This window comes from Cyanistes caeruleus, chromosome 2 (assembly GCF_971803275.1).
Source record: "Cyanistes caeruleus chromosome 2, bCyaCae1.hap1.1, whole genome shotgun sequence".
NCBI classification, from domain to species: domain Eukaryota; kingdom Metazoa; phylum Chordata; class Aves; order Passeriformes; family Paridae; genus Cyanistes; species Cyanistes caeruleus.
In genome coordinates this window covers 47,778,595-47,804,566 of record NC_141702.1, presented here as the reverse complement: position 1 = coordinate 47,804,566, position 25,972 = coordinate 47,778,595, and positions in this window count along the sequence as shown.

Below are 25,972 nucleotides of genomic sequence, written 5' to 3'. Positions count from 1 at the left end.
GTGTTTGGATACTCACAGGATTTCCCTAGAAGCTAGGCACAGACCTTTTGCTTTGTCAAAACTAAGAAGTTATTTTTGCAAATAAGGCTTTCACCTGAAATCAAGCTTAAACATTTTGGTTAAATGTAAAATGATGAAGCATAATATGGCATGCAGAAATGAATCTCACCACAAACAGATTGTGAAGGTGATCAAACAAGTGTGGGAACTGATGTAAAACTGATGTAAAAAGCCCAGCTTCTGCAGAAGAACAGAAATTACCATGTAAATTTTCACTGGCTTCTTCTGAAAGAACCTGTTAGCTCTTCACTCGCTTGTCAGATGAAAAGTACTGCATTGCCTTGATTGCAACTGACCAAGCTCTTAACTTTTGGGAGGAAAGAATGCCCAAGGGAAGAAGAGATATTTGTAGTCCATGTCAATACCTCTTACCAGGCAGCTCATATCATTGGCTTGTTCCTGGCTAGTGAACCTGAAGTACAGTGTACTTCACCCTAGCTTTAACATCAAAATGCTTAAATGATCTTGTGAGAGAGCTAGATCATGGCTCCATTATGGTTATTACCTAGTGTTAAACATCTGTTTAAATATCCCTTAAAATATTATAAAGCACCATGAGTGCTTTGTCAGGTGGAAGAACAGCTAACCTCTCCATCTGGACAGAAGAAGTGGGCATTTAACACACTGTTTTTTCAGAAGTCTCTTGTGGAGACAAGATTTTTGTAGCACTTCCCTCTTGCCAGGTACCATGAGAGGGCACTTTACAGAGTTGTGTGGCCAAGGACAGAAGATAATCAACATTTCTACAGCATCTTCTATTTTCTAAGTCTTCTTTTGAAACATTTAATTTCTTCTGTCTGTACATTTTGTCCTGAGACATTAGAAAACATCTTTCAATAAGATTCGTGACAATAAACACTTTTATTGGTTCAGTCATTGTGGTTTTGTTTCAGAAAATAAAGGGTGGCCCAAGACTATGTAAGCTACCTGCACATGATATAGTGATAAATGTTACAAGAAATTGTTCTGTGAGATTATGCATATGTCTGTAAATGAAGTTTAGGCAATCTAAAAAATTTGCTTTGCTTTCTTCCAAGACATTTTGAGACCACAAATTTATTATCATTTATTGAGGCTCAGCCCAGAAATCTTTTACAGGAATAATAAACATTTCATATATGCCCAAATTTCACTGCAATTTACATAAAATCTTATTTTGATACTCTTGTAGGGCTAATTCAGAACTTTGATTTTAGCCAGTTTGGCCATAAAAATCCCCACCTGATCTCAGTTTAAAATAATATTTGGGTTATTTTCTGTACACTTAATCATTGTGTCCAACATCTCTGCTTCTGGTCCTTATATCAAAATGCTGTACCCAGTATTTTGTCACTTAAATGTTGTTATCCCAAGATTACTTTAATATTATGCATTACATTTAATCCTCTTCAGTTCTTTTGAAGCATTTCAGTGTAATTATGAATTTTCAGATGTTTATACAAGCCAGACTAAATTTATAATCAAAATCACCACTGGAGAAGTTCCATATTATTCTAATGAAGCACAGATTAAATCAAGAGAGTTGGAGCAGTGTAAACCTGGAGGAGGTGATTCAGTTCCTTCTTCCACACATTTTATTTAGAATGGCTTTCAAAATGGCATTAGATGAAGTTCTTAGACTTTTTGTCTGCTGAGGAAAGGAAATCTTTGTTTTATCCTTAGCAAACTAGAGATAAAATGCCAGTTAGGTGTCATGGAAAACAGGACACCTTCAAAGATTCAAGTGAATTTTATTTTGCTGAATGTTTAGGATTTCACTGGAATGTGTCAGGTACAAGCTCAATAAGTGCCATACTCAAAAATGCTGGAACATTAGGTTCTGTAATATAGACTCATAGCAAAAGCAATCACTAGAGAAAACACTGACTGGAAATTAAAAGGAATTTTGTGAACATGTGGCAAAAATCTATTGGAGAGAATAAACGAGCCATCACAATAGCATTTTGAAAACACAGAACCATCACAATGTAGCTGTTTCATACTCTAGTCTTCAACCTGATAAAGAACCTAGCCCAGAAACTGCATCACTACGATTTTCAGAGATCTCACAGGAAATACTGTCACAAAGAAGAAAGAACTTTCTTCTGTCAAGCCTATGTCAAAACAAAAATTCCAAACTCAGTTTTTGTCTTTAATGTTGTCCAATACCATCCACGTAAAAGAATTTCATAAACACACTAAAATATTCCATGGTCTAAATTATGATGTGTTTCTTGATTTAGAATAGACACACACTCAGGAGGAGTCTCCCTGAAGTCATGGCAGTTAGTTTAGTGGGAATATCTAACCAAAAACCAGCAGAATTTATGCTGCATTTAGATAGTCTTTTCTCACTCACAGATCTCTGAACTTGCCAAGGTGAACATTTTGACAATTTCACTTTGCAGATGGACTACTCAAGGACTGTGTGCCAGGACTGAGTGGTCCACTGATGACAAGAAAGCTGGAGGCAGCTTTACCTTTGTAACAGAACTCCCTTAATTCTCATCTGGAGCTCATATTACTGAGCTCATGCAAAACAACTCCATGAATAAAGCTGTAGAAGTATTTCCTTTTACACTTACACAACAGAAATTGTATCTTCTGTGCCTACTTTACTAATGAAAACATTTTTCTTATGGTGAGAAATATTTGATCTTATGTTGCAAAAATACATTCAACATTTCTAATAATCTTATTTAAATTATAGTGGCATTCTGATCCAATGTTGAAGAACAGCTATTTTTAATTTTTTTTTGTGGTAATTCAGAGTTCTGAAAGATATATATGTTTATCTGAATATTCAAGCAATTCCTCAAATAATTTTCAATCTTCAATTACCAAAAAAGCACATTTACAGGCTAGGGGCAAAGATATTTACACAGTGGTTTCAATTTTACATTGGTAGATAACACTATAGCACTCTATACATCACAGAAGATATTGAGTTTCTAGCTTTCACCAAAACTTCATGAGATTAAATCAGGCTTTTACTTCCCTACCTAAGATCTTAACCTTCTACTGTCAGCAAAAAGAATTGCTTGAGGCTAAAGACAGATAAATAAGCCTACCAGCATTAAAAAAAAAAAATTGCTTTTAATACATTTTCAGACTTGAAAAAACTCTGAGAACACATCCTTGACCATGGTAATGGACTATCAGAGAGGAAAAATACTTTGCCATTCTTCAGGACTGATGAACTTATGTAGGTAAATATCATTACTCATGTATTAGAGTATTCACTAAATTCTTTACAGTTATTACAAACAAAATTGTATGAAATGACATATGAAAACACAACTCAGTTCCTCTTTTCCTTTAAAATCTGAAATTATACCTTCTATTCCTTCAGCTTTGCCAAAGACCTTTGCTTGTCCTTAGGCTCCTCTTATTTTTAATGAGTACGAGAACTGTGCTTTAATCCATACAGATAATTACTGTACTCATGTAAAGACTGGTCAAAACTAATTAGAAGACTATGAGGTGTCTACATACTCATACAGATCTTGGAGCTTTGGTAAGAAAGAGGAAAAAGCACATTCAGTGCCTTCATCTTCTCACAAAAAATATTTTAAATTATTTTTCTATGACTATGGAGGAATCAGTATTACTTTTCCAACAAATGTCTTCACTCCTCTGTAAAAGAGTTTGGTTAAATATTTAAAGGTATAGTAATTCAATACAGAGGTTCAGTTCCTTTACTCAGCACACAATATTTGAGCTTCCCATCAGAGTAGTTAAGACCCATATGTGATTGTTCTTCCATTTTATCTTTCCATTTAGGCCCAGGCTACACAGGAGTCCAGCTGCTCATAGATGACCTTTGGCTAATCTTGTGCAGGAATTTTCTAGATAAAAACCTAATCCCATGCAAGTCACTACTCTGTCAAAGCCACAAAAGCAAATGTGCTCCTGCAGCTCGGAGTCCAGCATCTTTATATTGATCACAGATGAAGTTTGACTTGAGCCAGTAAGTCCACCATGGTTCAGTGACTGCATTTCACAGCTCTTGTTCAACTTCTGCCATATCAGCCACAGCAGCAACAGAGAACACTGGAGAATTGGGGTGGCATTAATGTCAAGTGAAAACGTCTGTATGCTTCAAAGCATAGATATCTTGTGGACTGGCTGACTAAAAAATTTTGTCTGAGCATAAGATCAAGCCTTTGTGTTGACAAAAGAAATGAAGAAAACATGACTACAGAATATAACATTTTGCCAGCTTTAACTTATTGATGTTTGATGTGACATAAACAGTAAATTTAACAGCTGATGAATTCATACCACTTTAATAGAGATGGAAATAATCAGAATATTAAACACAGGTCAGGAAAAAAGTGTATTCCAGATCCTGTGGAAAAACAGTTTAAATAGATTATAAGTGTATTATCCCTCTAAAAAAAATCCTATGCCTGAATATTTTCTATGGTTGGGTATGTCAAATTTTACTATGTGTTAGGTTATTTGACTATGTGTTATCCTCATGGTGATTTGAGACAATTTCAGACTGATTCATACTTAAGAATGGAAAAATTTCCAGGGTATTATAGTTGTATATACAAGTATGTCATACATAATTATTAGTACAACATACTGTACCTTGCATAAGCCTAGTGATCTTATACAATCCATCTGAGATTTGCACCATGAAATAAATTGTTTTACACCTGCCATTTGTCTGTGCTTTTATTCCTTCTATTAAATCTGCCAATGCTAGTAATAGCTAAAATTCATGGTCATAAAATATCAGTAAAAACACCCAGCAGAACACAGAGCAGTAAGTCCATATTATTAACAGCTGGGTACAATGTACCATTGTTTTAGACATTCATTAAAAAAGGTCAGCAGAGTTGTCATTGGGCAAGTTTATCTGGTGAAAACAGTGGAACATTAGGACAAATTTTTAAATCCACTGGAGCAGAAGACACAAATCAGAGGCCCACAGATTGAGGAAGACATGGCCTGAAAATCTACAGGTTTCTAAAAATTAAGTGCAAAACACATCCAACAAAAAACTAGCTTCAGAAAAAAACACATATAGTCTTCAAGCAAGCACAAATTTAATGCAACATTAACACTAGATTGAAAAACCTAGAGGAGTTCTGGTCATTGTAAATGTCTTGTTTAATCAGTAGGTTGTTTCTTTCTTTTTTTTTAACGTCACAACAGACCAATAAAGGTTCCTAGGATGAAGTTTGCTAAGCTTAAGTAACAATGAAAAATCAAGAGGTCATTATCAAGGATAGCAGTAATATTCATAATATAATCCATATCTATAACCAAATTCTTAAAATTAGTGATAGTAATACACATACTGCTAAAAAAATAAAAATTCATCAAAGGTCTCAGATAAACGTAAGTGGCACAGATGTTCAATGAATCTGGTTTTATGTTTTATACAGTGGTTTGGTTCTGCTGGGAGCATCTCATTTATTTCTGCTTCATAGACGAGAAAAACTGCCAAATATTTAGAAGAATAAAATTGCTAAGCATAGTAATGTTTCAATGATAATAAATTTTCAATGATAACACTAAACCAGTGTATCAATACCATGGCAGACAAGTAGCATAACAACTATATTAATGCCAAATAGCAGCATAACCTGAAACTAAAGGATGTCTCAACTTTTATTCTTCAACTGAAAAATTCCTCCTAGCTTGTTTTCAGGCTAATGCTCTAGTGTAAAAATGATGTGCTTTATAATCTTGGGCATGTAAGAGAGGTCCAAAAAAACCACCAAAGTTCTGTGTCATGGGTATTTCTGATTTGAACTCTGTGATTATTGGTTACAATGCAAAAGACTTCAAATAACATGTTGGAAAAAAAGGCCCAAGGGTAAAAATGTGGTGGTGATTGAACAGCAACTACATCTCAGCAGTGTGGTGCTTCCCTCATGAGTTCACAGAGATGGATATGGTCTCAGTTTTTTCTTTGGTAGCTAGTGTTACATTTGAAGATACTGTTAAGTGGAAAATTAAAAATTAGCCAACTTTTGCACTTTGATAAAGGGTGAGGTGTAGGTCTGTAACAAGTGAACAAGGGAATAGCCACTCTGACTCTTGTTTGCCTGAAGTCTGTGAAACCAGCTTCTGGAGGAGAAAGGGCATCCTAGCATCCATATGATATAATATATTTGTCACAACCTCGCTGTTAACACTCTGCGACTAGTTTTGCAAGTTCTGGCAGAAATAAACTAGAAGTAGCAAAAATGGTGACAAAAAAGAGACAAGCCTACTCCTGTCCAGCTCCTAAACCCTAGTGGGCCACTAAAATCTGCAGAACAATTCTAAGGCTGCAGTGATTCAGCCAGAACCACAATCCAGTTCGCTGCCAGCTGTACCAAATTCCATCTGCCAATTATGTATAGATAGGTTATCTACAACCTGCTGAGTGTGTGCACAGCACCTGCACACACATCCCTCCCTCAAGACTTCTGCCCCTACTGTGCTTTAACAACACAGTTCACACTTTTTTTGGTTTTTTGTTTTGGTTTGGTTTGGCTTTTTTTGGTTTTTTTAAATGTGTTATGTGTGTGTGGGCAGGCAGGGAGAGAAGGGGTATAAGGGGGGAATAAGTGGGCACTTAAATGAAATACTAGCAAAGATAAAATATTACCAAGTCAAAAATAGTGTGATTTCGAAAAAAATATTCTATGAAACAGTAATTAGGCATTACTAGTAAATTAAAAAGGAATTATAATGATACATAGCAGCAGAGGAATGGGTAAGTCCTTCACTAGGCATTGAGAGTAGCATGTTAATGAGCCATGTCTACAGCATGGTATAAGCATGCTGAGTCTGATTGATCATATGCATGATCATCTTGCAGAGATAGTTTATCACTGTTGCATCACTAAGATCCCTTGTAGAACAGCAAAGATTAGAACAAAGACTTGGAAAAAAAAAAAAAAAAGCAGCTATTCTGTTTATGCAATTGGTAAGTACAGCAATGCTTGACTTGAAAAGAGTTGGGATTCATGGGTGAACTGGAAAGAACATTTTGTATTCCCACTGATCACGCTGAAGTTAATAACTGTGTGGGCCATTGTTTCACATTTAAGAACATTTTCCAGCATGTGTGTTTTGCAATGCTGCACTGCATCAGTGACTGACAGAATGGCAGTGATAGAACCAAAGCAAAGTGGATGGCAGTGTTTCAGAAAACAGAGAATTTGGGAAAATCTCCTGGTAACCCAGAAACCTTGTCAAAGCACAAGCTCAAAGAAAAGAGAATTAGAGGCTGTTCCCTTCCTCCAGTACTAAAACTAAAAAGCATTCATGATGTCATCCCTGTGTCCTGTATGTGATTTCCCCTTCTGCTTCCACTGCCCTCCACATCCTCTGTGTGCTGGTTACCCCACAGAAGTCAATTTTAAAAAAATGTGTGGCCTTTCACAAGAGCTTTTGAGGACAGGTGTGCTCACTGGCAATGCAGATTTTCATACATCCTGAACATAACTGAGACCTGACTTTATTTCTTTACAACAAACCTCAGTTTCTGCCCAGACTCCCAAAAACGAAGAGCTTACTTATGTAATGCAGTAAGGCAGCTTTGTGCTGAGTGCTACTCTTCTTTGGGCAGTTACTGATGATAAGCAAAACCCACTTTTGATAAACAATAACTGCATCTGCAAGAAGTTCCTGTACAGGCCCTTGCTAGATCTATGTGCTGGATATTTGGCACAATAAGCTTGTCTTAACAGAAGTCTATCCAAACATGAAATAAAATAGATACATCAATAACATTTATCCCAAATTCCACAAATTCTGTAAGATTAAGGATGAATTTGAGTCAGAGCATATTTTATCATCTAAAAAGATACTTAATATATTTGGAAATTTTAGCTATTGATTTACACAAAGGTTTAAGTGTAAATGTCTTAATTAGCATTTTAACTGGCAATACATACTTGCAATAAAAGAACTTAAGAAATTATGTACTAGACAACAGGTAGATTTATACATGCAAATAGTAAATACAGTTGTCTAGATTAAGTTCTAAAGCCTATTTATGAAACACAGAAAGTACCACATCTACTACTGAACATTTATTTTCCATAGAAGATCTTTTGAACAGTGCAATTAGTTCATTAACATTTATGTTTAGAATTGAAATGCAGGAGGTGATTGACATGGAACTCAAGAATTATACAATTCAGAAAGTCTTTTGTCACAAAAATAGCAACAGGGAGATAGATTCTGGAATCTGCTTAGAAGGCAGCCAGAAAGAAAAGGCTATTTTTTTAATGACAAAGAAAAGCAACAGATTAAATCTGCTAAAGTCAAACAGTTTGATTTTGCTGTTGATTTTATTTCCTTTTTATTTAATATTGGTTGTCAGAGTACTACACACGTAACAACTACCAATGCACATCCTTATCTATTCACAAATAGAGTTTTGGAAAAACAGGAACATTTTGAAAAGTATATTTGTAATGCATAAAGTATTTCAGAATCTTAAGTTTCTTCTTATAACCATGCAGAAGACAGGTGAGTCACTCGACACAATGGGGACAGACAGGATCTTTTGGGGACCCTGAGCAGAATGATGATAGCATCAACCTAGCATTAAAGCTTTATTTTTCAAACAAAATTTTATTATCAGCATAGCATAGAATATTTTGATCAGAGCAGCACAGAATTTTTATAAGTGGAATCAGAGACATTTTGTTAGTAATGTGGCACGGAATTTCTAGCACAGCTTAGCTGGTGGTTCCAAATCACCTGGACCCTCTGCAGTTGAGTTTATTGAGATCAGCTCTCAATACTTTCCTTGCCATTATCAGTATAACAAACATAATCTGGATTTGAAAACATGTAAAACGGCACAAGTAACTCATTCATGTGTCAGGCTGTGCCCATTTTGTTTTGTGCTTTGATTGAAAGGTAAAGCCTTCCCAAATCTTCTGTTGCCACCTGTATCTAGGCTAGATTACAGGCTTGTGTGTATCCTCAAACATTTTAGAACCCAAGCTGCTGTAGGATAGACCTGTAAGAGCTTTATTATGGATTTGCCACTTACAGTGTCCAGTGTAAACAAGACTAATCAAGTTGAACAAAAGAGAGACTGAAATACGTATTAGCTGAAAAACAGACTTACATTAACAGGGCAATATTACTAACAGAGAAAAAAGATTACCACTACAAAAAAATAACAAAATACAACACTAATAATAATGATAATAACGGTACTCATGAGTTGCTCCAGTGCTTTGCTCTTTTGAAGTCAGGTAATTTGCCTAATTAAAATCCAATTAAAATAGATGAAGAACAGCAGCACTCCCTTCTTCTGTCCTGCTAGCATAATTTCTAATTAATTATGGCCAAGACTGATGTGGCTTATGTGAAGTTTGTAGCTATCTGTATGTATTGGGCATGTGCAAGCAAACTACCAGATTGGGCCCTTCTCAGGGGACCTACAGGGAGGAACATCCAGCTTGGGGGTGGTAAGTAGCAAAAGATGGAAAAGCAGATGCTCTGCCTTTTAGAGACAGCAGATGTGCCTTTGCAAAAGCACAGCTTTATGTAGTCAGAGACAATTTTTGGTAAGTGCTTAGTCACCAAACAGGTTAGGCAATGATGTGGAGTCTTTCAGGCTTTAAAAACCTCAAATTGAATGTATGTAAGCATTAGAGATTACATGACTGAGTTAGCTTTATAAAAAAAAAATATTTCTACTCTGTTAAGAAAAAAATACTTTTGCATAACAGAAAATGGAGTTCTCTTCCCACTTCAAGGGCTATCTATGAAGCCTGTGGGGTGGACAGTATGATTTTGATAAATCTATGATACAATTTTTAAAATCTATGATTTTTAAAACACTGCTTACTTACAGAGTTGTGTAACTTAAACAGTTTGAAAGTACCTGAATTCTGTGTGATTACAGGTTTGACTAAATAAAGATCACCAGCACCTTTGAACTACCAGGAGCTGTCTCTGTCAAGATGCTAGGAGAGTTACATAAGACAGAGCATAAACCACATAAAAGAAACTGAAGCAGAGTACTTCTTCTGTTCAAAGTAATCATTCCACTTCTCTTTCATTTATCAGTAAATTCTTTCTGTAAGCATGAATGAATGCACTCAGGCAAAGGAGAAGTATGTTTTTACTGTATTCATTATGAATATACAAGATTCTGGCATGGAATGACTTTTGAGAGACATGAAATAAATACAAATGAAAATGACTCCTTAAGCTGAAAAGACGTTTGTAGATGCTGAACCCTAGTCACTTTCAGCACTGCAATTTTTAGTCCATGACTAAAGGTCTAAAACCCTTCTGGGCATAGGAAAGACTGGAATGACTATATAATTAAATTCAAATTTTACCTAGCATAAACACAGCCTGTTTTTACAGGGGTCTCTGCTTATATCCAGACGCACAGTTAAGAAAAGAGGTCCAGTTGCCTCTTCCACTTTCTCTTGCTGCAGCACTGATATGAACTAAAATGTAGAACTGGGCAAAGAGATGCCCACTCTCAACTCCTACAGCACAAATTCCTTTTAGCAATGCAAGTAATATACATAATAAGCTAAAAGAAGGCTGCGACACATGCAATTACAGCAGATGAGACCAGGGACTTCAGCAGAGGATCAGAGTGCCCCAGGGTATTGAGTACAAAGAAGTCTGTCTATTAAATTGTTCATGCTTTCCTATGAAAAAGTGTAATTGTCCAGACATTTTAATTTGACTGTTCTACACTAAAACCTGGATTTTCTTTGGAGAAGCATTTGATTTTCTTCAGGCTGTAAGCGCTGAGGTTGTGCTGGTGAAATGCTACGGAATATATTTTGCGGGTGAGGAAGGGGGGAGCAGCTCTTTTTCTGTTTGCACATATTTCTGTCATCATTTAATTATTTTCTTGGAAATCGATAACTCATAACTGACAGCAGCAGGAAGGTAGCTGTTTGCTGCTTTTTTTTTTTTCCTATTTATCCTTCCTGTAGAGTTGCTGAAAATTTGCTTGTCAACATTGGTGGTGAAGTGCATTGTTCACAAACGAAGGAGAAAGAAAAATATATCTTAAAGCAAGAACCAGAACAAGAAAACAAAACAAAATAAAAAGTTGCTGCAGCATAGTGTTTCCCAGTGCAGTTGAACTCTCAGTCTCAGTACACATCACATGGAATTTCACTACGAAAAAACTCTGCAGTCACTTCTCTATGGTTCATAATATAATTGTGTTTACTGTAGCAAAAAAAAAAAAAAAAAATAATAAAGGCGGAAAGAGATAAATTTAACATAAGTAAAATGTGCCTAGCAAAGATTGTAACATAATCCGTTCCTCAGAGGAACTGGAGAAATCCTATTTGTTACAGAAGTCTAAAACTGAAGTAGATGAACATGAGAAGAAACTTCAGGCCAAAGGCTCTGCCCAATCATTTCTTTCAGTATTTCCAGGACTGGACAGAAAGAAACGGAATCTGAGTGTGGAGGCTCTGGAGCCAAGGACAGTAATGGTGCAGAAGGCAGTTTCCAAGGTGTAAGGTTAAAATATAAAAGAGAAGGCTTTCCCCCTGTGAAAATATAAGGAAAATAGTCTTCCTCCATAGTTCTTTGCACAGCCACTTTAAAGTACCCCAGTTCTATATACCCAGTTGGCCTGCTGGCTATCCCTCCCCTTTTTACCTTTATGTCTTTTCCCTAGAAAGTTCTCCCTTCCCTGCTTCCCCATTGGCCCCAGTTTGGTGCAATCTTCCAGCCCTATTATCCCATTGGTTCTTCCTTTCTCTAACCCTGTCTATTCACCACTTTTTCCTGTTCCTATTGGACCTTGACTCTCTGATCCACCCCCTCCGTGCTTTATATATCCCTGGACCCTCAGTGTACTCCCATCTTTGTCCCTGGACTACTTCTGTGTGGGGGTTGAATAAACCCCACTAGAACTCCATACAAAGACCCTTCTCATCCTTTTTCTCCTCAGCTTTCCAGCGCTGTCCATGGCTGCTGTGCAGGAGTGTGTAGCTGTGTGCTTGCCTACCCAAACGCTTCCCAGTGGAGACACTTCCGGAAGGTAGCAGCAAGTTACCACCGCACACGTGGCTACACCTGAGGTGTACTTGAGGAGTATTCAGAAAAGCAAACTGATGACTTCTACTTCCAAAACATGGCCAGAGGTTAATTGAGGGCACACACATGACCTCACAAATTATATGTTTTAACCATCCAGTATTTGAATATCCCACTGATGTAAAAGGCTTCCTAAAATACATTGTCTGCAGTAAATTCTGTATGATTTTGGGATATATATGTTCAGAGCTGGTCCGAAAAAGAGATTAGAATAGCATAAAAACTATATCTTGAAGAATTTTAGGACTGTCTGTTTCAATCCCAGAAGACCAAAGTACCACAATTAAGCACATACCTCAAATATTTCCTTAATAATGGGTCACTTCAGAGAAAAATACAAATAGTTCAAAGTTTTTCTGCAATCTCATCCCATACCTATTTTCATGACAAAGTATTGTGGTTTAAACCCAGCCAGCTGCCAAGCCCCACACAAGCATTCACTCACTGTCACACCAGCAGGACTAGGAAGAAAATGAGAAGGGTAAAAGGTGGAGAGCTCATGGGTTGAGATAAAGGCAGTTTAACAGGGAAGGCAAAAGATGCGTAAACAAGCAAAGCAGGAGAAGGAATCAATTCACTGTTCCCCACGGGCAGGCAGGTGTTCAGCCACCTCCAGGAGTGCAGGGGCTCATCAGACACAGTGGTGACTTGGGAAGACAAATGTCATCATTCCAAATGTCCCCCCCATTCCTACTTCTTCCCCCCACTTTATATATTGAGCATGATGTCATGATCACGTAGTCCTGTACTAGCCACTGTGAAGAAAGATAGATAACAATGATCACATTTCCAATAGATCAGGAGAACTATAGATTAATTACATTTTAATTAAATATTCCTTGAATTTGAAAATATTTGTTCCAAAAACCATACGCAACTTCGGTCTAATATTTTCCTGTTGTTCTAAGTGGAAGATAGAAGTTGTATGTATTTCTTCAAGCCTGTGTGGACTTGAAGCTGTCTGTAGCAAATCTGAGTGATAAAAAAAACCATAAAAGCATCTGTTACACCTATCAGAAAGCTGGAATTTCAGGGGATATTAAAAGATCAGAGATCTTCTCTGTCATTATGAAAAAAATCCAAGAAAAACTAAATGGCCCCAAAATATGCAGAGCTGTTACTTTGAGCCGGAAAAATGTACTAGGCAGGTCAAAGCACATGGAACATTTTTAGAATAACTGCTTTGAGGTATTACAGTAAGGGGGAAGGAGGTGGCAAACAGTGGGAGAGAATGTGTATTTCTGTGAGTAATATCTGTAAATGGTGAGTCCAGTTCAGAATAGGAAAACAGCTACGGGGCTAAAGCTGGTGGGGGTTTGAGAGGTGTTTTGTTTTCCAGCTGTTGTGTGCTGGCTGAGCAGCACTGTGAGCTGGCTGGAAGGGATTTCAGCACTTCTGCTCTTATGTTTTTGATTTAAACTTGCCATTTGCTGAACATTTGTTACATTAGTCTACAGCAAGTAGGTGCCTCAAATAGCTTTACTTATTGAATTATTTTTTTGCTGTTTATCCCTGTACTTTGATGATAGTCACCCTTGTTTGCCCCCCGACATGTTCAAATGATTTAAACTATCTCAGGATCTGCAGTGTTTTACATGTGCACAGCAGTTTTAGATCACTTTGCCTTAGCAGAAGTGTCTCTCTTCCATCCTACTGAGTTTAATTAATGTAGAATAAAAAAGCTTTCAATTGAACAGCAATCTAAGAACCTAAAGGATTAATAGAAAAGTCCTTTAGAAATAGATAAAAAATTTGAAGGATTTATGAAAGTCACTTGTATGCTGCAAGGGCACAGCTACACATTACAGTAATACGTATTTAGCTTTTCTAAAGAAATAGAAGGGTGAGGAAAGAGCCCATATGAAGCCATTCTTGTATTTGCTGATTACATAGCTGTAAAAAACTGTAGCAATATTAGCTGTGTGAAAGCATTCAATAGTGGTCTTTTATTCTCAATGGGCTGAAAGTGGACCTGTTATTTTCTTTCTTTCATGCTCTGGATTTTTATGAAATCTTTCAGGCTGTTTTCTCAGTGCAATAGGCTCTAAACTGTGTCTTCGTATGGCCTGAGCTCTAACACTGTTTTCACATAAAGGGTTTTAGGCACAGTTACATTTAAATCCCATTGCTCAGGAGTCGCACAAGAGTGTCTAACATGGACAAACTTGAAATGTATATTTCCCCAGCTGGGAATCTGAACTGTGCCATATATAGGAATGTATCAAACCATGAAAAACTGAACAGAAGATTATCACAGAGAAGTTTTCTCATTTAGTGAGCTGAAACAAGTTTACCACGAGTCTCCTGGCCTGAGTAATTAATTTATAAAGTAAATAACTACAGAAAATAAAAATGTGGCCATCTATAGACAGATTTTTCAGAATGGCTAAATCCGGCAATATCGGAGCTAACAACATTAGAAAAAATATTCACTATTGTTGCAAAAATTGCTTAAAGTTTTAAGGTCTTTAAAAGTGAAGAAACCCATATTAACCAGGCTTTAAGGAATTAAAACAACAAATATGTATTAAAGTGTACGTGTAATAATACTATTAGGTCAAATGTTACTATAGATGTTATTTGTTATTATTGCTATTACAGCAGTTCCTGGGAAAGCTGTCAAAAGTGAGGTGACACTGTGTCAGACATTGCTCAAATGTATAGAATGACATGTCCTTGCCCTAAGACCTTTCACAATCTAATTTAAGACCCAACAAATGGATGTAATCACTGAGAAAAGAAGAAGAAAGCAACAATAGGAATGCTACTGAACAGCCATCATGCAATATTTGAATTAACATTTCTCCTGTAGGCAAGGTTATGTTTTTGTAGGACATTAATTTATATGGTTGTACGGTGATATTCAATTATGTGCAACTTGCCTGTGCTGGCTATAGCATGCATTTCCTTTGTGCTATCTTCTGGTTTTATTTTACCTCTGATGACCTTTGAGAAGTTGTCACCCAGCAATAAAAAAGAGCTGTAACTGATTTCATAAATCTAAGACATTTTTAGACGAAAAAAGGGTTTACTCCAGGAAAATTGGAGCGTGTTATACTTACACAGCAGAGATTCATGAGAAATACTAAGACTGGAGAAAGAAGGAAGAAGGAAGCCTGAATGGAAATGTGTAAGTATGAGAAAGAAAGCAAAACTATTTAAAAGAATGGCCGTATAGTAATGGACACTGTTCCCAGGACACTGTTTTTGTCAGCAAAACCGAGGAACATGTTCTTGATGTCAAAACAAAAAGGCTGCAGTCTGAAAAGCAGACAACTCATCAGCAGAGGAGCCAGCACCCTGGCTTTAGCAGAGTGGCAGCAAGGCTGTAGCACAGGACATACACCACTCCTTCCCGTTTGCCTGCCAAGAGAAGGAGACAGGAGACATGTGTTACACACATATGCCAAAGTAGCGGGAACAGGCAGTGGGCAGTGATGCGCCTTGAGATTTGTGGTGGCTGAAATTAGCAAGATTTGAAGCGGAGATCTACCCCAAAACAGCTGATGGCTCTTGAAGGAGAAGAAAGGTCTGTCATTGTCGGTCGGGAGGAGGTCTGGAGATGCAGAGGACCTGACAGCTGGTGCTCATCTTCTGTTCTGTGCACAAGTGACCTTGGTCAGTCCATGTGGACACACACAGGCTGCTTTTCACCAGTACATGAGCAAGAGAGTGTGAAAACATAAAATTGACTTGCTTTAAAACCTTGGAAATAAACATATTTTTCCAACCCATAAGATCTTGCATTGAGTTTTATTACGCTAATACCACTGCAAAGCAGATGTCAATATAGTACCTAAAATCAAGATACTTGCTAAGTGATCTGGCAGCTGAAAACTGTGTAAGAATAGAAACATGTTTTTATAGTGGATTTCAAAGAAAAGAATGGTTACCAAGTGGGTTTCAAAGGGAACCTCCTCTAGTGAAGACAGCATAGGAATTTTTAATATCCAGCTTTCCACACCTTTATACTGCCCTGGGAACTACTGAGCAAGTCTGTTGTGTTATTTCCAGTAATTTGTTATGGGAAAACATACTTTTATGTCCACTGTGAATTGCACATGCTTATGAAATTGTGTAGCACATGGACTTTGACAAAGAGGTTGTTTAAAAGAGGTTGAAATGCATCATATAATGTTAGGTGGTTTCTAACGGAAAAAAAAATAGAAAAAGTCAGCTACTGCTAATGCTGTTGGACCTATTAAACCTGCAGAACTGCTGTACTTTTCCTTGAGCTTGTAGACTTGTAGCCTGGTGCATGAGCTATTTCTATACCTCCTAAGATGCCACTTGTTTTGACCTTGCACTGTCTCAGGGTTGACGGCTGTCACTACTGCTCTGTCTGATCTTGTACTGGCTGATCAGGAGCTTTCTTTTAGCTTTTTTTGTCTGTAAATAGAGGTTGTTTATTTTTAATAAAGACCAGGTGGTTATGCCTAATTTGACTTACCTTTTGCTTATCTTTGTAGAGTATACATTTTATCTGTAGAATGCAGCAACAAGAACTTATTTTACACATGATGAAATATTTATGTCCCTGTCTTATCAATGAGAGGATTTGGCTTTATGAAGAGGGCCAGAGGCCCGCCATTACAGCAGAGACCTTGAAAATGGGAACACCAGGTGCAATGAAGAAGAGACAGGTGATAATAAAAGAAAGGACAGGAGATGACAGTGAAGGCCCAGGACTGTAGAAGCTCATCTCTTGTGCAGAAATGGAAATGTAGGAGCAGAAAAAGAGGAGGCAACCAGAGGTGCAAGTTTAAACTGTATGTCATTCCAACAATTTCCACCACGTAATAAAGCTATTTCTTTTATTTTCTTTCCCTGTAATATAACAATAATAGTAATACTAATATTACTAATAATAATTATTACAATTTTATATTATTATATATTATTATTGCTAATAATACTAATAATACTAATAACTATAATAATAATAATTTTGATTAATTTCCTTGCCAGTGGTAAGATTTTAATTAAAGTATCAATAACTTCTTGGCTTTATATGAATTTACTTTAAGCCAATGACGAGACTTTCTTCATCACAATATCTTCAGGAAAAGATCAAGTTTTCTCTGTACTTGTTCCCATTTAATGTAGCACATGGACTTGCATCAATGAAAAAACATACCCCTAAAACCTAAGACATAAAAAAATGTTCAGTCTATAGATCCCACTTCCTTGTAAATGAAATTTATTAATTTAAGTTATATTCTGGATTGTATAATTTAATTTCTTGGCAATCTACATACAAAATCTTAAAGATACTGGCCAAGGTTAAGTCAAAAATAATTCCTTTAAGCTATCTTGCTGTCTCCTTCATTGGAATAACACTAGATTTAGATTGACACAACAATGATCAGAGTTTTTTCAATAACATAATTTCCCATTGAAAAAATGGTCTAAGAGACAGTGAAAGGGCACAGGGCCCAAGTTACATGGAATGTATTTAAGAATTGTTGGTATGGATTAGCAAGGATGGGACTGTGACTGGAGATCTTAGTATTTTCTAGGTACAGCACAGAACCATCTGCCAGTTCTCAGCTGGAATCCTCTAAATACAGGAACTGAAAGAGCATATCTTAAATTAAATCCTGTTCAAGTTCTATTAGTTTTCCTGTCTGATGTTGAAATAAATACTTTATTCTAGCTGAATTGTATGTCTTAATTTTGCCAGCCTACTGACCTATAGGGCTTTGGAACAGCAAGAAGGTTTCTACAAAACATAGGGGTCTACATTTCTTTCCATTAATTGAAATAAAACATGAGTTTATAAAAATTAATTGTTTTCTATTTAAGTGGCATCAGTTCCAACTTCTGATAGCAAGAGTGGTCTCTGTCTCCAGTCACTCAACACCCAGCCAAAGTGATCTAGTCTACTTTAACTTTATAGTTAATAGACTTAATAGTCTAGGCTCTGGACAGCAGATTTTGTTGGCAGAATGGTAGAATGGTTCTGGGTCCTTTTTTTTTTTTTTTTTTAAATGACTACTAAGTAAGTAGGACAATAGACAAGCAAAATTAAGTTTCATTCTGTTCAAAATAGTGATCAGTGTTCCTCAGAGGATGTACTCCAGGCAGCTTCAGGGGCTGTCTTTTGCATTTTACAGAAAGGAATTTCTTCTTGTTGGCACCTTCATTTGGTTTGGATTTTGGTGAAGCAGCAATTACAGACAACCTCCAGCCTTCCAGAGCCTTTGACAATAGCATTTTAATAAAGACATCATTCTTTAATGATTTCTGCAAGTGACAAATTCTCCCCATGATACTTCACCGACTTAAGGTTTGTGTTTTGGATTATTTTGTCAAAAATAAGTGTATTTAATATGTTTGATTGTTAAATCTCAGTAATGTCTTATCTGAATGAGATAGCTGTTAGCAGTCACACAGGTACCATCTCTACCTCTGACAAATCAAGTCTCAGACATATTTGCCTATGCTAATATATTTAAATTTTTAAAGCAATCTTTTTTTACCCAATGTAGTTTTCTATGATATTGCTCAACTATCACACCTGTACCTGTTGCCTGATTGCTTGAAAACCTACCCCGAAACCTTTTTCTTAGATCTGATATTTGTTAATGAAACCTTTATATTTATTAAGCTTTTATTCAGGTTGAATATATTAACATGAAAGTCATCAGAAAAGTTGTCAAAAGTTCCAGCTGCACCAAATGAGCATGCTGGAGAATTTGGTAAGAATGTATTAGGCATGAATGAGTTATAAGGAGACTCAGTTTCATCCCCTTTTATTCACACTGGGAAAGTAATTCCAGAAAGAAGAAAAAAGGTAAATGAGGGAACTTAATTATGGCCCTTAATCAAAACCAACAACAACAAACAAAGTAAGTAAAATATAAAATATTTTATATATATCATGAGTCAGAATTTTAAATTTTTATAAATAATGTGGATGTCCTGGTTTCATTGCTAATTTTGCACCATCACTGAATGACATGCACTGAAGAAAAAACAGTGTAAAACAAAATTGTAAGAGCACCATGCTGAGTTTTCAGTCTGAGAAACCTTCAATGAAATACTTTAACTACAGAACGATTCTGAATGTTACTCTTTTTTCCAGAATGTTTTTTTACTCTTTTTTTGCACCCAGAATGTTTTGTTTCAGACATCTGAAAAGAATTCTAGCAGAAAGAAATCTGTAACATATTTTCTATTCCTACTTTCAAAGGCTTCTCATCTACCTACCAAGCCCCCTACTCTTCCCATGCCTGGAAATTAAAATACTTCAATATATCCTCAAACTATAAACAATTCTTTCAGATGGTATATACCTTTAAAAAACTGATGTGGGGAATAAAGAAATGTGAAGACAGGAGAGTGAACTGAGAATGAAAAAAAAATAAAAATTAACTGGAAACCGGATAATGTCACAGATTCATATGAACAAAAGTTATCCTCTGTAGTACTTTACAACAGGAGGTACCTGGAATTAAACTTTTCACTGAAGACTTCTGTAATAAAATACATTTCACCAGGTGGAGTCCACATACAGCTTGGTGGCCACTAGCTGTGTCCCAGACGCAGAGCCTGGGGCCCTGAGAGCCTGATGGCTTCCTCCCTGCTCAACAGCAGCACTCATCTCTGCACACTTCTTACTACCAACCCTAGGATGGGAGAGCCTGTGACTCTTCTTGGGGTATCTCCAGTGAAGGCAAGGATAACATGTCTTACTGGGGCCAGGTGTTTCTTGAGAGAATGAGAAGTGGCAAGTTTGAGTGGGTCAATGAAGCTCAGAGCCCCTGTGAGGACTCCAAAACATAATCTCTCAGCCACCTGGTGTCAATTTCATTGAAATATTTTAGGGGGTCCAGTCTGAGTTTTTTGTTTCCTTCTACGGCTGCTGTAAGATTACTGGAGAAAGGCAGAAAAAGGGAAGATTGAGAAACCAAGAAGAGACTGGGATTTAAGTCCATTAGGGTAAGAGGACAGCATCTGGACTGCATAGAGGCAAGAGGAAGTAGGCTACATATCATTAAAATGCAGGAACAAGGGGTCTGCAGGTCCTCTAGTTTTACTTCTTGTGAATGTTGATACATTTAGTCACAGAAAACTTGCCCCTTACCTGTACTGAAGTCCTAACCTGAACTGCAAGCCAGCTGTTCAGTGCACTGCCCACAGCTACATTTAGTCCAGGGCTTTGTTGTACCACGTCTTCCTGAGCCAATTAGACTTGACATTTTGCACACTCCCTAATTAAAATGTAAATGAAGGGATGAATTATGTACAAAAACAGATTATGCAGGTTAATTAAGAGGAAAACATACCTAGACCCCAAGTTCACTTTTAAGTGGATTTTTAACATAACCTGCTGACACAGCTGAATGCAGAGTTGGGACACAATATGGTGCTTCAGTGGAAAGGCGCTTTGTCTGTAACAAATGTTGTGAGGTCCCCAGGGGATTGCTTCCATAATTGTTCTTCTGCATTTGAGATAAATTAGTGATAAATTAGTGTGTTTTATTCTTGTCTTTAAAATTATGCCTCATTCTTCTAGCACAGAATTTGCCCAGCAATAAAACATTTATAGTAAATGCACTGCATGTATGTTCAGTGTATCCATCCTGTCTGCAATTTTCAATGCTAGCAATCAGAGCTGGGTTAGTGGACACTTGAGAGGTTGGCCTGCTCCTCTGAGCACTTTCCTGCTCTCTTCCACAACAAAAAATTAGAAAAAAAATCAGCTGAAGAGAAAGCAGGTACAATAGAATGACCTTGCATGTATTTATATAGTGGTGGGAAAGGAAGAGGTCGTGTGAAAGCATTTGTGTTCAAGACTTGGAGAGGAATCAGACAAAACCAAAAAGAAGAATGTGTTATAGAGCTTTTTCTGCCTTTTTTCAAGGCAGTATTTCCCTGTCTTCAAAGCAATCCATTTATAAGCATTGTGCTATGTTCAATTTTTTAAATGTACACTTGGAATTATAATTATGCATTATATACTTTTAATAAGCAAGTACAATTAGACCTTTTAAAAATTACTTACAACAAAACTAGCCCTCCAGAATTTATAAAAATGTACCTCCACTTTCCATTTTCTGGGTCTAAGAGGAAGGCAAACTTAAAAAGGATTAGTCAAGGCAGGGAAAAGTGTGCAGCCTGCAGGGAACTTTGAGAAAGTGGTTCAGGACTGCAGGAGGAAAGATCTGAGAAAATGATCCAGCACTCCAGCATGTCTGAATATTAGCTTTAATTGCAGAAACTCACATTCATAGGCTGTGTGTCATCTGAAGAGTCATTTCACACACTTTTATAGAAAGATAAGATGATTGTAGAAATACCTGATTTAGAGCTTGATTCCTGGTTTTATTGCAGAATTTCCTGTATAAGCTGGACAAGCAGTTCCAACCCTGATTTTTAAAGCCAGTTAACACACAGCTGTATTAACGCACAGAGAGGTGCTTTTGAAAACAAAGGCACCATCTGCATTTTAGGTTGCTATCTGCTTGAAAATCTGGCTCACTATTTAACTGGGCTGCAGAGCCATCTGTAAAATAGGAAATAATCAGGTTCCTTTTTCCCTAGATTTCGTCCATTTAGATATGTTCTTTCATTAGACCTGCCTTCTCTCCTCTCTCTCTTTCTGTATACATGTCTCTAGTATGACAGATGTTTTATTTTAGTGTGGCATCTAGTCACTGCAGAGAAAAAAAAAATATATATTCTCTGGATGATACATATTGGATAGAAAAGTAAATGTATAAAGTGCTCCTCAGTTTAGGACATTTATAGCTGTGAGAAGAGTCATGTTCCGGAGCATGTTCTTAGTAGGTTTCAGGATAATATTTGAATGATTTTAAATCACTTAAATGCCACTTGTCTTCATCAGCAGAACAGTGGATTCAACAACCCACAGAGCTGCTCCAGTCTTAGGCCCTGTGTGTTGTGGTGTATTAGACTTCATAACACATTTTTACTAAATCCTAAGGAGCACTCAATAGTGGCCAGAAAATTGCAGTAGGGAATCATTTGACATTTACTATTTCTACTTGGATCTGTATTTTTCTTAGAGTGTGCAATGTGAAGAGCAGTTGGCTTGGCAGAAATTATCTTCTCAAGTCTGTTCCCACTTGTTTCAGTTATTACATGTCACTAGATGATAAACTAGACCTTCTGAAGGTTTGGAGCACAAGAAGCAAAGCAGAGTTTTGAGCTGAACTTCAACTGGCAGAATTCATCCAGACTTTAAGTTATCAAACATACCAGGCAGATAACCACCGGGGATATATGTGAAATGGAGCAGTGTCCTTAAGCTCAGAGGTAAGAGCAATACAAACCACAAAACCTCTTGCAGCATCCAGCTTTCTCAACAGACTGGATTTTCTGAGCATCCCTGAGTAGCTACATGAGGAGTACAGGAGCAGAAAAGAAGATTTTTATGTTTTTTAGTAATGTAATAACATGAGCTCTTGAGCATTGTATGAGTTGCCTCTGCTAATGCTGCCAGGGAAATGGTGGCATGAACTCTATCAGTGAAAACCCAGCAGTGAAGCTGGAAGGCACAGTCCCAGCTGAGCAGGGGGCAGAGCAGGCTCATACAGATTGAGACACTTTTTATCAACCACAACCACATTCTACTGGAGAAACATTTCATCTTCTCAAATTTGAAAACTTCTCCTGGTGACAAAGGTTATAATTTTGCTTTTATATCCAAGCATGAATTGTGAAAACAGAAAGCTGATAACTCTTGTTTTTCTTGCTTGTTTGTTTATTTACTTATTTTAAAGGAAAAAAAAATAGGATATATTACAGGGATAAAGAAAAGACTTTGATAACTTTCTTCACTAGAGACTTCCCAGTAGATTTGAACTTCATTAATTTGAGCAATACTTTATGTCTAGTTTGATGATGGGGCAATCAATAATCCCCTGCATTGGTGGATCACATCTGAGAAGCATACAGATGCTATTATTATGTTAGGTTTTCTTACTAAAAGTAATTCTTCCTAGCACCCAATTTCTAGACTCCAGATTTCTCCATTCCCAGTTAACTCCTCTTCCAGCTTCTCACAAAGTACTCTTTTTGCAAGTATTATCTGTTTATGTTCTAGTTTTCTCCATGTCTGATGTACATTAGAAAAATATCGCAGTTCTGAGAAGGTGATGAATTCCTTGAATCTTGTTTCCACCAGTATGAAAAATCCTTCACTGCAGTGTGCATAGACTGCCTTTAAAATACCACTTCGTATTTCTGGATGTTTAAAAATATTCAAAATTTGAATCAAAATTCCAAAACTTTTAGGGCTTGGAAAGGAGACATTTTTCTGAAAGACAGACCTTAAATTTCCAGAAAAGCCATGAAAGTGAAAGGTTTGTTCTAATCCCTTATGAAAAGACATTAAGTGGGAAGATATCATTTGCTTTAAGGAGACAGTTTCTTCATAGGATTCCTAAATATGATTCCTTCACATTTATTTCCAGTTACATACACATGCATACATACATACTTACATACATACATAAATGCATATATATGTGTATACACATATAAAGTCAAGGAAAATTAATAGGCCCTATTTGTAGATATTAATATTCAGAATTTCACAGGAGTTCAGTGCATTGGCATTTTACTCCAGTCACCAGCAGTGAAATGTCAGACATTCTAGGAAACTATCTCACCTCTGCAAGAATATATGTGGCTTTATTATTACTCTAGTTACACTGTGGCAGCGTGGCTGCTGGCTGTGAACAACAAGATGATGACTGCATTAGTAAATCCATTCAGAGCCAACCCAGTGCCTGACACTGTGCTGTAATTACACATAAATGATCTCACCATTCCTCAGAAGTTTCTGTTCTTCCTGCTAACGTTCTTTCCAAGTATAATCAAATATTACACTTACTTCGTCAAAAGCACGAGAAAGAAGATTTAACAGAAGAGAACAAGATTCTATGTGATTAAATTTGGCACAAGAAGAGAAAATGGCTTTCATCCCAATAACAATTCTCCTTGCAGCAGGGATTCTCAGGTCTGTGGAATCTTTTAGCCTGGAATTTTAACAGTCATTAAGTGACTTATATCCTCACTGTCCACAGATATTCACTGGCTGTTAGCACTTTATTAAAATTGCTATCTTCAAAGACCTGGTTTATTTCTCAGCTTCCTGCAGCCTGACAGCAGCGATGACACACTCCATGCAATGAACTCCAAGACCAAATATGAGTTTGCAGCCTCACAGAAATACTTCACTAAAAGAACAGCGGAAGATACAGAGTACAAGAATTAAAGCTACAAGTTCAAGATTTTACATAGGGTTCACTTCTTCCCTCACACAAGGAATATTTATGTAGTTAAAACTCCATCACTGTGTGATGAACCCTGAGCTAATGAATAATGAGGTTCTGTTTTGCTTTTGTCATAGGACCCTGTCATATGCAGGGTGAAAGGGACTCTGTAAATAATTAAGGCTGCTCAATGAAGATTATTTTCTGTTAGTTCCTGGCATATGCAGCTCTTTGCCTCTTCAAGTGCTCAAGTCTGAGAACATACTGTTCACTCTAGTTTTGTTTTTTGTCTGAGCAAATATAGAAACATCTCTAGTATTTTAAATAAGGAAGTAAAAACTAAAAACTATATTGGAAAGTCTTAGTTTAGGAAGAAAAACCCCTACAAACAAAAAAACCAATAGAACAAACAAACAAAAAAAACCCAAAAAACCACCACAGTAAAAGGAAGTTCAAAGCCACATTGAGAAGGTTGTGTTGGAGGTAGAAGTTTGTGTCTAATGTTTTGTGAATGCCTCTGTAAAGCCCAGTGATAGTAGAACCAGCCCAGAGAAAAGCTGGGATCCATACCTGTATTGAAGAGTTAGAAATTCGTATTTCCACCTGTACAGTGTGAGACCAGGCATACTTTTGCTACATTTTCACGAAGTAGCTATGTATCTTCAACCCTTGTAGCATGACTGGAGAACAGCAATATGTTGTTTTTGCCATTGTTGTATTGCTGTGAGACATGACAATGATTTTGCTCCTATTGTATAGCATACATCTAAAGGAACACTATATCGACTAAAACGAAGATAACATATTCAGATTGATAATCTTAACCTAGTCATGTCAATCTAGAAAAGAACACCAAAATTACATAGGAAGCAGAAGCTCAGGAAGGATCTAGAACCCTTGTGAATGCCTTCAAAACCAGACGGTTCCCACATGGCCTCAGACTGTGATCAACCCATCAGCCTCACCCTTTCAGTTGCCTTTCTTCATACAGCTTGTACAGAGTATCACACCTTTAAATGCCACTTAAATGTATTAATTGAAAACAGATTTAGTAATAACTAATCAATGCCACAAATCTAACAGTGAAACAAATTGATCTCCTGTCAGTAAGTCTCTGACACATCCTAATTGATTTTGCAAATCTCTGTTGAGTCTTTCTTTTCCACTGAGTACAGCAAGGGAAACACTTCTTGGTACAAGAAGCAACGATGAAGAACCCACTGCACATTTGTTCATCAAGTGGCTTAGGGGCATCTAATTTAGAATTCCCAAGTGCTTAAAAAAATAAAAGAAATCACATATAGAATGAAGTCTAAATAAATATTTAATTATATTTCATTCAGCTTTGGATAGGCAAAGTGATGTAACACAAAAGAAGATGTGAATATGAACAAAAGCATGTGCCTAAAAACATTTCCCCATACCTTGCCATTTTTTCTAATTTGCTGTACACTCTTAAAGCCTGGCTTTCCTAATCAAAACATAAGATTTAATAAGAGCTGCAGCTGAACAGAACAAAATTACCGCACTCTCTAATATTGCAAACATAATTAACTTTGAATTATGTGAATTAACCATGCCTGAAAAATTATCATTCAGCTCTGAAATTAAATTCT